Genomic DNA, 12,591 nt, shown 5'->3' on the forward strand with positions numbered 1-12,591 from the left:
TTATTGCTCAGCATGTTTAACTAAAGCGTATACCTTACGATGGTGCAAATTTAACGTTAGTTTGTCTCATAAAATTTGCTATCTTAAGTTGATGGACACAAAGTACCACCTCCCGTTGGTAAGAGATGTGACTGACATTTAGAAGTGTCACTCCTAGATGCATAGGCGGCGATTAGGGGGGGCAAAGGGGGCAGTTGCCCCCGCACTTTTTTGAAGTAACCCATTAATGTATATAGTTTCATTTAGAAATGTAAATTTTTTGTATATATTATTGGTTCATAGATAAAATGGTGCCATATATTTGCCGTTCCGTGAGTACGTATTGCTTGTCTTCCCGTGGAGTAAAGAAAACAGGAATTGCGTTTTAATTGCCACAGAAAATAACCCCATAATTAACCTATTGGAGCACAACAATTTCAGCATACTTTCACTTTTTACAAGGGTTCGATATGTTAGTCAGCCGCTTTGAAACTAATTCAGAGAGCATTTCGTAAAAGAAGAAAAAAAGTATTTCACAAGTTATTTTTTAATTGCACAAAAATTGGCAGTTCCTAAAATGTCTTTTCTTCTTTCTAAAGTAAGGGAAAATAGCGTAGTAAGAAACAACTTCTATCTTTTCCATATGAGTGAAGTAGGTGTTAGGGGTGTACGAGTGTATATACAATTAAATTTAGTGAATTCAAGATAATTCTAGGTTTTAGTGTTATTTTGTATAACTGGAGTATGGAGTGAATCTAAGTATTGTCGTGTTTTGATGTGCTCCAAGAAAGTGAAAACTGCACCTAATGGCAACGAATATGTTTCGGGAAGTTGCAAAAGCAAATATTTCTTTAAATGTCGTACCGTAGCATATGTTTGTAGTATTTACTGTCTTTCATTTTCTAAGAGTAATAACACATTTAATAGCATGTGTGGAATTAAAAATTAAGTTGTTCATTAATCCCTGTTTCAATATGACTTTTGCTAAACAAGCATCATTATTTATTACTATGATTAATATTATCCTTTCTATTTATTTGTTTTGCAAATTTGTTATTCAATAATCTGATATCACAGTTTTCCAGACAGAATTTTAAAATGTTCATGAGCAAGGAATCAAATCTCTTCTTACACTTTTGTTGTTTAAGAGTACAAAGGGCTACTACCTACTGGCGTTGCTCTTGTCACCTTACTTAATAAAATATGAAATACTATATACGGTATTTTAACTGAAAAAGATAGTATCCTATTAGTTATACAACCTTTCGTCAAACAAAATATTAGAAACAAGCAGGAAAATTAACATTCATATGCAAATATTCAGATCATGTCTTGCCCCTCCACTTTTAACGTCCAACCGCCGACACTGCCTAGATGGAAGCATAATAAATAGTTATTAGTTTTATCCTACATACTGTTCACTTCAGTCACTGTAGATTTTTGTGAGAGTTTCTAATTTGTTTGCGAGATATATTTAATTTTAACAGGTGAGCACAATATGGCCTCCCTTGATAGTCTGCGTTACGAAAAGATACCTAGGTAGTGCGAGGGTTAACGACTGTTCATATGTTAAATATTACAAAGAAACAATCGGATTATTGCTGTTGCCTTCGAAGCCCAATCAGATCACTCTTCCTTCTTAATTTTCGATATTCTTTTTACTACAATACAATGTAACGCAATATTTTAAATAAGTATGTTCAGGAAGGTTAATATATAAAATAATTTGCTCGGGCAAATTGACATTCTAGGAGAAAAGAAAATGTCCCTATCGAAGTCCTTGCCATTTCCCAATCACAACATCATCAGTGTGGCACGTAACATGTTGACGTCATTGAATTTTATTTCACAGCAACTACATAGTACATTCATGAAGGTTTTGTAAAGTCTCATTACCATTTCAATCAGAACTCCGACACTTCAATGTTGTGTTAACAGTTCTTTTCTGTTTAGATTTGACATTAATGACAACGACAGCATAATCAGGTAAAAAAATCTTGTTGTGTGTGGTGCTGCACCAAGATTAAGACACACATTACTGTTCAATTAGAATTCCGGTAGGAATATGTGTAAGCTTCATCCTCCAAATCCTGTATAATGAGATAAATGAGTAAGTCCCAAGAGGTTGGAAACGGTTACAACTTGGGTCGAAATGGATGACCAAGTGTGAGTCAACAAAATGTGGATTGGAAAATTGTCAGAGGTGTGTCTATGATAGCTGGAAGTCTATTGAATTCAGTAGGGAGCCTGGTGGACGACCTATGTCTTTATATAAACTACACATTGATGTATGTGGAATGTTGGAAAAGGTATCATGTAATTTTCAGCTCAAAATACCGTGACCCGAACTTTTACCGCTTTGGTTTCATAGTATTGGGTTGGCCCATAAGTCCTAGCGATTTATTTAGTGAAAATTTTGGGTGAAAAATAAAATGTTTTGCAACGCATTTTATGTTATTCGATAAAGAATTATGTGCTCTACAAAACAGTGTGTTTAGTTTTTTTTTATGCTGAAATACTTTTTCTTTTCAGTTCATTAAAATGAGTGTCAAGTCAACAAAATATATAATTTTCGACACCTTCTGCTTTTTGCGTTTAATCGAGGTGCCAAAGCCACAGAAGTTGCTCGGGAGATTTGTGAACTGTATGGCGAAGAAGCGATACCTCTTAAGACATCTCAAAATTGGTTTAAACAATTCAAAGACGGAAATTTCGACCTCAAAGACATGCGTCGCACCGAATTGGCAGAGACAATGGAATGCTCCCACAGTACCATAGAGCGTTACCTTCACGCGATGCGAAAGGTTGAAAAAAATACCTGAGCTTATGAGCCAACCCAATACTTCATATACTATAAACTGCTAAATTTTCCTTATCTAACATTGACTTTTGTTTGACACTTGTTTCGCAAATTCTGTGGAGGAAGGATCTTGAACTTTACACGTGAGGAAATTGTGCAAATGCTTCTGCCAAGCATACACAGTGTGGCAATAAAGTTCCTGATTTGTTTGTTTGTTTTGCAAGCAGAGGGAGAAGCTTATCACAGGAATGACAATATGGACGCGAGCACACATGTTTACAAGGTAACTTGAACAAGCTTCAACTTAGCAGAGACCAGCAGAGCATGCAGTGCAGTCTACCAGTGGTACAAGCTGCACAGCAATCGTGCTTTTAGAATATAGCAGAGGGCTGGAATCAAGTTTTGTGAAGTAAAACTGGAAAGTCAGACATGGGAATCAATTACTTTTATATAATACCTATGCAAATGATACATTGCGTAGAACAAGCATTTTTGAGTAGTATAAGTGGTCTTCACCTGTGGATACTGTTCTCAACAATCATAATTTCATTCTTCCCACACTGATACAAACTGTCGGTGGAAATTTGATTCAAGCGTATTTTATCGAGATCATTGAATTTAATTTTACTGTCATTCCTAACCCGTATTTAGTTCTTTATGCAATTGTGATGTATACCTTGCTTTGGATTTAACCCTCCCAAATTTCTCTGTCTCTAGTAAAGGAACCATAGTAATGCTTGTGGCACAAGTCAAGATAAAGCTCTCACCTTTCACTAAAGCCCTGGATATGTAGTATTTTCATTTGTTTCAATATTGTGGTCTTTCCAGCTTCTCCCGCTCCTGAAAAAATCAATTTACTTTTTAAAATCGGATTTATTAGTTCTAATGTTTAAAAATTAAATAAATAAAGAGTGATATATTATTTTTTGGATCACAATATCTAGTAGTAGACCACAAAAATGAAAAGATAATATCAGCACTAAAGAATAAATACGTACGTAGTTATTCTCAAAATGCTTTGATGGAAGATATCATATTTAAGAACTTCCGGAAGAGTTCATAGATCTGCACCAAAGTCAGTAGGTTACAAGAAGATGCAGGAAGGTAGTAGTAATCCCAAAATGGCGCCTGTGAGATATCTCAGACTTATTACAAAGACTGTTCAGAAACGCAAAGTACTCAGTGAAGCAGCACGTCTAAGAACCTCGAGCGGGCACAAAAGCAGCTTTTAAGGTAGGAAATGTTTATATGGATGTTATATGAATGGTCTGTGTAGATCCTGGCGCAGGTGGATATTAGTTGTTACGAAAACCCTTGTGCCGGTCAGGCGCTCTCCTACCATGTTCTACAGATGCTCGAAAGAACTTAGTCTGGGAAGGTTGAAAACACATACTAAATAGTGAGTAAAGTGCGTTGGATTCTCCTGGTGTTATGCAGACGCGCGTTCGTCCTGTATGGCAAATGCGAACCTAAAATGACTTATTCCATTCACTTGTACGTCTACGTGCACTGTGTAGACATCACTGTGTCCAAGATGACTTCTGTTGCAAGGTAGCAACGCCCTCCACTCGCGTTGCCATTGTAGTCTCTCCAGACGAAAACCAAAGATTTCTTGGTGTGTGCACAAGTGCGTGACTAGTGATGGGCAGTGGGAATACTCCCGGTGGGAAAGAAAATAAAAAATGAGAATATTCCCGGGTTTTTTCCCTGGTATATAAATTCCCGGGAAGGAATTTATTTCCATTTCTTTACTTTATCTTCCAAATTATAAGAGCCGTATGACTAATTATTTTCATTTAACATTTACTTCTAGGTTTTAACTAATTTGGAGGTTAAAAAAATTGAAGTTCATTGACTGTGCATTATATAACTAACTAGCATAAATTACCCTCTTCGCTGGGTTGAAATAAATAATTTAAATGCACACTGATATTACTCATTTTCGATCATTATAATGTATGTCAACCCTCCTCATCCCCCAAGTGTCGGGCTGAAAATTGATTTAAACAGCATCAGAAGTGTCACTGTTCATCTCGGCGACCCAAGAACTATAGATTCAACAGTAGTATCTGTCATTTTTTACCATTTATATATATATATATATCCCCCTCTTCCAAGTCCCAGTGCTTATTTTAAATTTAAACCAGATCGGAAAGGTCACTGTTCATCTGAATGATCCTGAAAACTGTGGATTAGACACTAATATTGGTCATTTTCGATCATTATTATATATAGCTCCCCCTCCCCCTCCTCTGTGCTGCGGCACACGGCATCAGAATTGTCACTGTTAATCTCAGCTAATTCTAAAAGTATGGACTCGACACTAACATTAGTCATTTTCGAACATTTTTAAATGTTTATCCTCTTCCCCTACGTTGTACCCTCATCCTTCCCAACGATTAGGGCTGATTCTGGATTGAAACAGCATCAGAAGTGTCACTGTTTCTCTCATCGACCCCAAAAACTATGGATTCAACACTAATATCGGTCATTTTTGATCATTTTTAAATTTCTCTCCCCTTCCCCTCCCCTACATTGCATCGTCAAAGCGAATAGCCTAAAGTAATCCCTACCCCTAAACTCATGTATGTTGAAATTTGATTGGGATCGGTCTTGTGGTTCAAGAGTGATGAAGTCGCAAAGGCAGTCATTTTTATTATTTTTTTTTCATATATCTTCTTTATCCTTACAAACGATAGACATCTTTCAAATAGATTCGAATCATGATGTATTTCTCGAAGTAAGAAGCATTTACCTTCACGTTTTTGTCCACTTTATGTAACTCCATTATGTAGTTTCTCTCGCAATCCTATTTTGCGACAATCATAATTCTCTGCTGGAAACTTTCTCGGCACTGGCGGTAAGACCAGGTACATCCCTTGCGAGAGGTGTTACTATGCATAATTATATACATGTTACAATTACCTTGGCGGTAAAAGTAATCCTAATATGACAACTGTTTTCGATTTTTACTGCGTCAAAACTCCTTTCGCACACTTTGGAGCAGTTTGCCCTGCGCTCAGTAATACGGCGCGGAAAAAGTTGTAAACTAGCGTCCTATTTACAAATCACAAGATGGGCGCCAAGCGTATGCTAAGTTAATAATTGTGATCGTGTATGTCTGTAACCAATGGTCCTATGAAGATTTTGATTGACACTTAATTTAAAATGTTGTGGTCTTCAGTTTTGACGGGACGAAAGATTTGTGAAAAAGCACGATTCTGTTGGAAATCTCCCTTTTTTATTGTCAAAAATTACATACGACAAACTTGATGCAAATTCCAGCATTTTCACTTATTTAAGCTTTGGTAACGCTCATTCTAGCATTTTGTTAAGCAAATAACAGAGTAAAACTACTTATGAACTTTTAAGGATTGTGCCCGCTGTGGCTTAGTAGTAGAGGGTTTACCTCTGGGATGCATGGTAACCCTGGTTCGACTCCAGATTGCGCCAACTGAACTTTCTGGTGAACAAACAGCGTGTGCGTGGGTTTTCTAGGGATTGTCCCTTTTCCTCCCAGTTTCTTCATTCCACCATTTCATTCATTTCTCATCATCACCGTCTCCTTTAACCAAGGCGGCCTACGCGTGGGACGTAAAACTTAAAGATTTCATTTCACTTTTAAGGGTTATACAGCGTTGAACTGACGTGTTTATTCTTCGTCTCTTCACATGCTGTAAATTTAGAGATACTGGATGTGAAAACATGTTGATGACATTTTCTGCAGGGAAAACAAAAAGACGAGAAGTATATCAATGTTGTAACTCATAAACTCGGATGTAGTCTGTGTGAAATTCTTCCAAGATTACATAGTCCGACCGGATGTGATACAACCCACAAAACTGGAATCAAAGAAAGTGCTCTAAAAATCATTCCAGGATCTCTAATTGCAAAATAAATAAATAAATAAATAAATAAATAAATAAATAAATAAATAAATAAATAAATAAATAAATAAATAAATAAACATAAAAATAAATAAATAAATAATAATAAATAAAAATAAAAAAAATAAGCTTTGATATCCTTCTCTGGTCCTAACATACTGTCTAGCGAATCTATCAAGCAAATTGACAAATTCTTTCCATCAATCCTCAGAAAGAAAGGTGACTCTTGTGATGAAAGCATATACGACGAATTTGTGAGAAGGCTACATATACTGTCAAAGCCATCTAACTGCCAGCAACATCTCATTCCTTTCCACTTCATATTTTAAGATATATACCAGAGACGTACACTTAAGGACAAACTATAAATCAAATTATGGATAATCTGAATCCGTTCTCCTACGGCTTTTCAAAAACTGAAACGCTGCGGGTTCTCCAATTCATGACCCAAATTGCAATTTAAACAGATCTGCTTCAGCCTTCCAATTCCACAAAATGCATAACGCCGCAACTGCTCGAGTGAGTTATGTGTTGGGTAATAATCAATTAAAATCAGTCGCAATTAATCAAAAATAAATACTCTGAAAAGTAATTTCAATTGATTTCAATTTCTCTTTTACAATTAATACCAATTGCCATTGAATTCAATCACAAAATTTGCAATTTATAATGGTAACCAAGAAAGTTCGGTCGCTTTTTCGACCACCACCTTCGAACATTGATACGTCACCTAAGACATACATGGAAGATCTAAAATAGTCCCCATTAGCATTGACGATTTCCTGCCAATGTTCTGGAAGGCCATGGATTCCATTGCAGCAGAACTTGGTGGGCCCTGAAGCGAAGAAAGTATCAAGTGCATTTTGCACATCTACTAGGGATTTGAACTGGCGTCCTCTAAGGCGATTGTCCAAGGAATGGAACAGGTGATAATCGGCCACGTGGAGCTTAGCGTTCTCCTGTAACAGGAGAACTCTTTTGCGATGCAGAAGTGCTTTCTCCAGAGTTTTAAGTTTTCCTTGAACACGGCTCAACTGCTGACAGTACACAGTTGCATTGATGCTCTGACCAGCTGGTAGTAGTTCCCGATACACGATGCCACGAGCAGTCCACCAGACACAGAGGAGGACCTTCTTCTGGTACAGTGCTGTTATCGGCTGTTTTGAAACCAATGATGATCAATGATGACAGCGCCGTGGAGCTTCGTACAGGACCTCCTCTCATCACCTGTCAACACCCTGTCCAGAAATAGTTCCTTCCTCAGACGTCTGTCATCAACATGTTTTCACAAGTGTCTGCTCGCATTGCCTTCTGAGCCGGAGTCAAATCATGTGGGACCCATCGACCCAACTTGTAGTGCTTCCCAAGTTGATGAAGGTGCTGCCGAATGGTTTCTCCACTCACACTGAATTGTAATCCCAGTTCCTCACATGTCTGGTCACTTTTCGCTTCAATTGCTGTCTGAAGATCTTCATTTTGTACATGTGTTTGTCTTCCGGCACGTGGTGCGTCTTCTAATGTTTCGTCACAGTCTTTAAACTTGTTAAACCACCGCTGCACTGTCCGCGTGGTCACGGCAACCTCACCAAAGGCCTGGCATTTTTTCCGCTCCGCTGCAGCGGCGTTTGACTCCAGTTTGAACTCGTAAAGCATTAAAAGCCCTTATGACGCTCCGTGGATGTCTCATGTTCACTCTGTCCTTATGCAAGTTCACGGTGTAACTGAACTGTCACAACCACGTAATATGTTGAATATACCCACACCAACAACCAGGGGCGGATTTCGGGTGGGGCGATCGCCCCCTCCCCCAGAAGAGGAAACTGTCTTATTTTATATATATAAATAAAACCCATCCCAAAGTTTGGAGCCTTAAGAGTAGCAGTATAACATCCCACCGCCCCCCAGAAGTCGGTCCTGGATCCGCCCCTGCCAACAACTGACTTTCACCTTATCTCCATTCACATTCAACTGACGTTGTGAGGGCCAATTGAGCACAAACCTTCATAAAAAGCGAGAGAACTTTCTTGGTTATGTTTATAATTTAAGTGAATCGTTAATTGGTCACCAAGGAATTGAAACTTGTAATTGTTAATTGTCAATTGCAAAAGTTTAATGTTTAATTGTTAATTACAAATGAGCAATTGAAATTGTAATTGTTAATTGCAATGGAAGTTAGCAATCAAAAGTGAAGATAAGATGATCAATGGCACCCATGTTGTGGTTTCCAAGGAAGGCGGTGGGGCAAGTATAAGCGACATTTCACATATAGTTTCAAATTTTAATGTAACTATTCTAAAAATTCTATTGAGTTTTCGATATTCCGAAGTACAATTTCTTCTAGGGGGGGGGCAGCGCCCCACCTTGCCTCCCCTGATGGGCGCCCTTGAAGGTGATGTGCATATATTGTGTTGTCCACTTGTTATTACTGTTTTTATATATTTGAAATAAGGTACTTATATGAAATGTTGGATAACAATCATTCTCTCACCCCTCCGAAAAAAAGGAGAGGAAGTATTTTGATAGCCTATTGTGTTTATGCCCCTGGAGAAATATCTATTTTCTTGTCATACTCACAATTTACGGATAAACATCGATTGCTAAAATCGAAACGAGTGCTGACGAAATCAATGATTAGCAGGGCTCCTTCGTGGCTAAGCGGTTAGCGTATGAGCCTTTGGCGTGGGAGACCCGGGTTCGATTCCCGGCGGGAGCTCATGTGATTCGGATTCCACGTTAATCAGTGGGTCCACGTCTCATATAGCCTCGCTGCTGAACGGGACGTAAAATTCAAAATCAATCAATCAATCAATGATTAGCAAAACACATACTATCAATAAGAGGAGTCTTAAAATTAGCGGGTAATTTAATTTCGCAGCTGAGTACCCTCAAATAGTTGTAATGTTCCCTGCCAGATGATTTGCAGTGCAAGTAACAGTTATAAATAACCAACGATTATTGAATATTCCTTATTGAAGTTTGTCAATTGTTTATTGCACCAAATTGCAAGTCTCACACCAATACTGAAACATCAGAAAGGGAGTTTCATTTCACAGTGTGAAACTACGATAAACTTCCAAAGTATACTAGAAGGATTTCAGAATCCTTATCAATAATCCGTTGCTCGTTATCTTTCGCTTTTTCTTTTTCTTTTTTTTTTTTTTTTTTTTTTTTTTACTCTGAATAGCTTAACGCTGAAACCGGAAGTCCTAATTAGTCTATCATCTTTTCTTACAATAAAGGAGTAAAATCAGAGGCTTAACATGTCCTTGCGGCACTGAATCCTTATCAAAAAATGCTTATTGCTATCTATTTAAGTTTTATTTGTAATGCTTTCAGTATTGTAGCCAAAAAGCCGATCTTCTTGACTTCCGGTTTTAATAGATAGGTAAAAGTCAAGACAAAACTCATTGCTGGGACGTAGAATCTGTTAAAAAAAAAAAAAAAAAAACGCTTTTCGAAATCCCTTCGAAACGGCTTCGACTTATGTAAGTAAGTATTGACATCGGAAGTACTAGTAAATTTAAAGTACTTACGGTTTTCGTAGAATGATATGTTCTTTTCAGCCACTGAATCGATTGTTCAAAATCACTTGTCGAATCACATTCCACGAATCACATTGCTTGAATCATTATTACCGTTCTTGTTCTATAGCAATCAACGCTGAAACCGGAATTGACTGACTTCTATCACTTCCAATTTGAGCAAAGGTTTCATAATGGAGATGGAACCTATTCTTGGGAAGCTCAATCGAATTCAAAAAAACAGCTTCTCGATGTCTTTTACTGTTATTGTTCTATGAAAATCAACATTGAAACCGGAGGTACTAGCACATTTTAACAAATTCTCGTTTCCGTACATTGTTGCTGGGATATATTCTTGGGACACTGAAGCGATTAATAAAAAGGCAAAAATTGGAACGTGATGTGCATGTTGCCTATCTTCGGCCGATGAAACTTTGACCTTGAGAACTTTCTTTGAGTTTTACGTCCCACGATTATGCCGGCTAGGCTAAAGGAGACGCTGATGAGAAATGAATGAATGAAATAGTGGAATGAAGAATGTGGGAAGAAGCGGGAGAACCCCGAGGAAACACACGTACACGGTGTTTGTCCACCACAAGGTTCAGTTGGTGCGGGCTGGGATCGAACCAGGGACCCCATGCACCAGAGCACCGCGGCCCCAACTTTGACCTTGAGGTAGAGTAAGCAGTTGTCCAAAAAATTTGAAATTTTGCATTCAAACTACTCTAAGCCAACGACATTCTTACCAGAACTCTAAAAGGAAAATAAAGTTAGACTGACCCGTCTATTGTACTTCACAGATCTTATTAGCTTATTAAAGTGTTGTGATCAGACAGTGTCTTAAATTTTCTACACTCGTATTTATTGATTTTCTTTTTTTTTGGGGGGGGGGGGGAGGAATTTTTATAGTGGCCTGGGATGGCAAAAATGTTAAAATCGACCCTGGTTTCGATGTATTATCGAAGTATTATCGTTTTCCTATTGTAGAAGTTAATAATTATTATAAATGTACAAGAAATGAAGGTAATTAACTTTTTACTATTACTGATTTTTTGTGTTCGTTTCAAATTGCACTCTTAAGAAATTATGTTAATGGGAACGATTTTTAGACACAATTGAGAAGTGGGCACAGTGGCTTAGTGGTAGAGCGTTCATCTCTAGTGTGACCGTTCCTTGTTTGATTCCCATGTACGTGTTGTGGCGGTAGACCCAAGCCATAAACGTTGCCATAAACGTCGCCAAGAACTAGGGCCCACTTACCGGTAAATGTCGATTGTCGCTATAGCGACGCGTCGAAGGATTGTCGCTAGTGTGCCACTGGCAGCCGGTTTCGTCCAGTCGAAACAAATATCTAGAGTTGGGATGTTGAAGTTACCACCGCATAGCAGAGAGGACATCCGCGTTTCTCCGGTTCGTCGCGGAGAATCACGAAGGAAGCAACACGAACTATCGCCAGTCATGTGCATGCGGTTATTATTATATTTTTTTTCTCTGATGAATTGTTCCTAAAGTGAGCTCCGGGGGTCAAGAATAACCTCTGCCTCAACATCATGAAGTGAAAAATCCGTGTGTAATTGTATGAATTTAGATGGCAACTGTCGCAGATCATTACAAAGTGAATATGGGAGAATTATGAAATAAAGTAATTAGATGAGCGTCATCTTGGTATAAAATTACTTGGCGAACACACTTTATCAGATCCCAAACGGTTATCGTCGAATATACACAGTTAAAGGAGCACTCTGATTGGCCAAATTAAAAAGACCTCAACGATTTATCCCTCTACAAGCAATATTTTCTTCATCCCCTGTTTGGCGAAGTCGCAAGAGCATGCGCCTAGTAATCATAAGGTTGGTGGTTCGCGCCCATTCCGACCTACTTTTTTTTCAGACTCACCTTAATGTAAACAAATCAGGCATATAGGCAATTTAACATATGTTGAGGGAGTAATTTTGTGGTTCATTGACGTTTTGTCGCGTCTCGGCCGCTGATGGTAAAATTTTCAAAACGGAAGTGGGGCCAGCGCGGATCGTCCCTAAAGTGCTCCCAAAACTAGAAACAAATTGACAGCTCAAAACTACATGCAGATTTGTTTTGAAAAAGGGAATCTACGTCGCATAGTTACTGCGGTCACTCAGCGAGGGTCAAATCATAAACGTCATTTCAGCAACAGTGGGTGGAGGGTTTCCTTGGCAACAGACCTCAACATTCCAAGGTGGCCGCTATATAGTAAACACGTGTTTTCAGGCGGAAAGAAGCTATTTTAGTCTTTCTTTTTTTGTGCGTAGAAGTGATTAAAACACACACACACACACACACACACACACACACATATATATATATATATATATATATATATATATATATATATATATATATATATATATATATATATATATATATA

At 38.0% G+C, this 12,591-nt stretch overlaps 1 pseudogene across 1 annotated transcript in view; it reads right to left on the reverse strand.

Moving 5' to 3' along the window:
* LOC145676581 (guanine nucleotide-binding protein G(f) subunit alpha-like) overlaps positions 1 to 11,647 on the reverse strand; it is a 63,103-nt pseudogene extending 51,456 nt beyond the window's left edge. The window contains exons 1-2 of the transcript XR_014129403.1: positions 11,448 to 11,647; positions 3,547 to 3,636 (exon numbers count right to left, since the gene is read on the reverse strand). The product of XR_014129403.1 is annotated as a guanine nucleotide-binding protein G(f) subunit alpha-like (transcript). The remainder of the gene's footprint in view (positions 1 to 3,546; positions 3,637 to 11,447) is intronic.
* Positions 11,648 to 12,591: the final 944 nt, after the last annotated feature.

Source organism: Thermobia domestica, unplaced genomic scaffold, assembly GCF_964235325.1.
Source record: "Thermobia domestica unplaced genomic scaffold, izTheDome1.hap1.1 HAP1_SCAFFOLD_231, whole genome shotgun sequence".
Lineage (NCBI taxonomy): Eukaryota > Metazoa > Arthropoda > Insecta > Zygentoma > Lepismatidae > Thermobia > Thermobia domestica.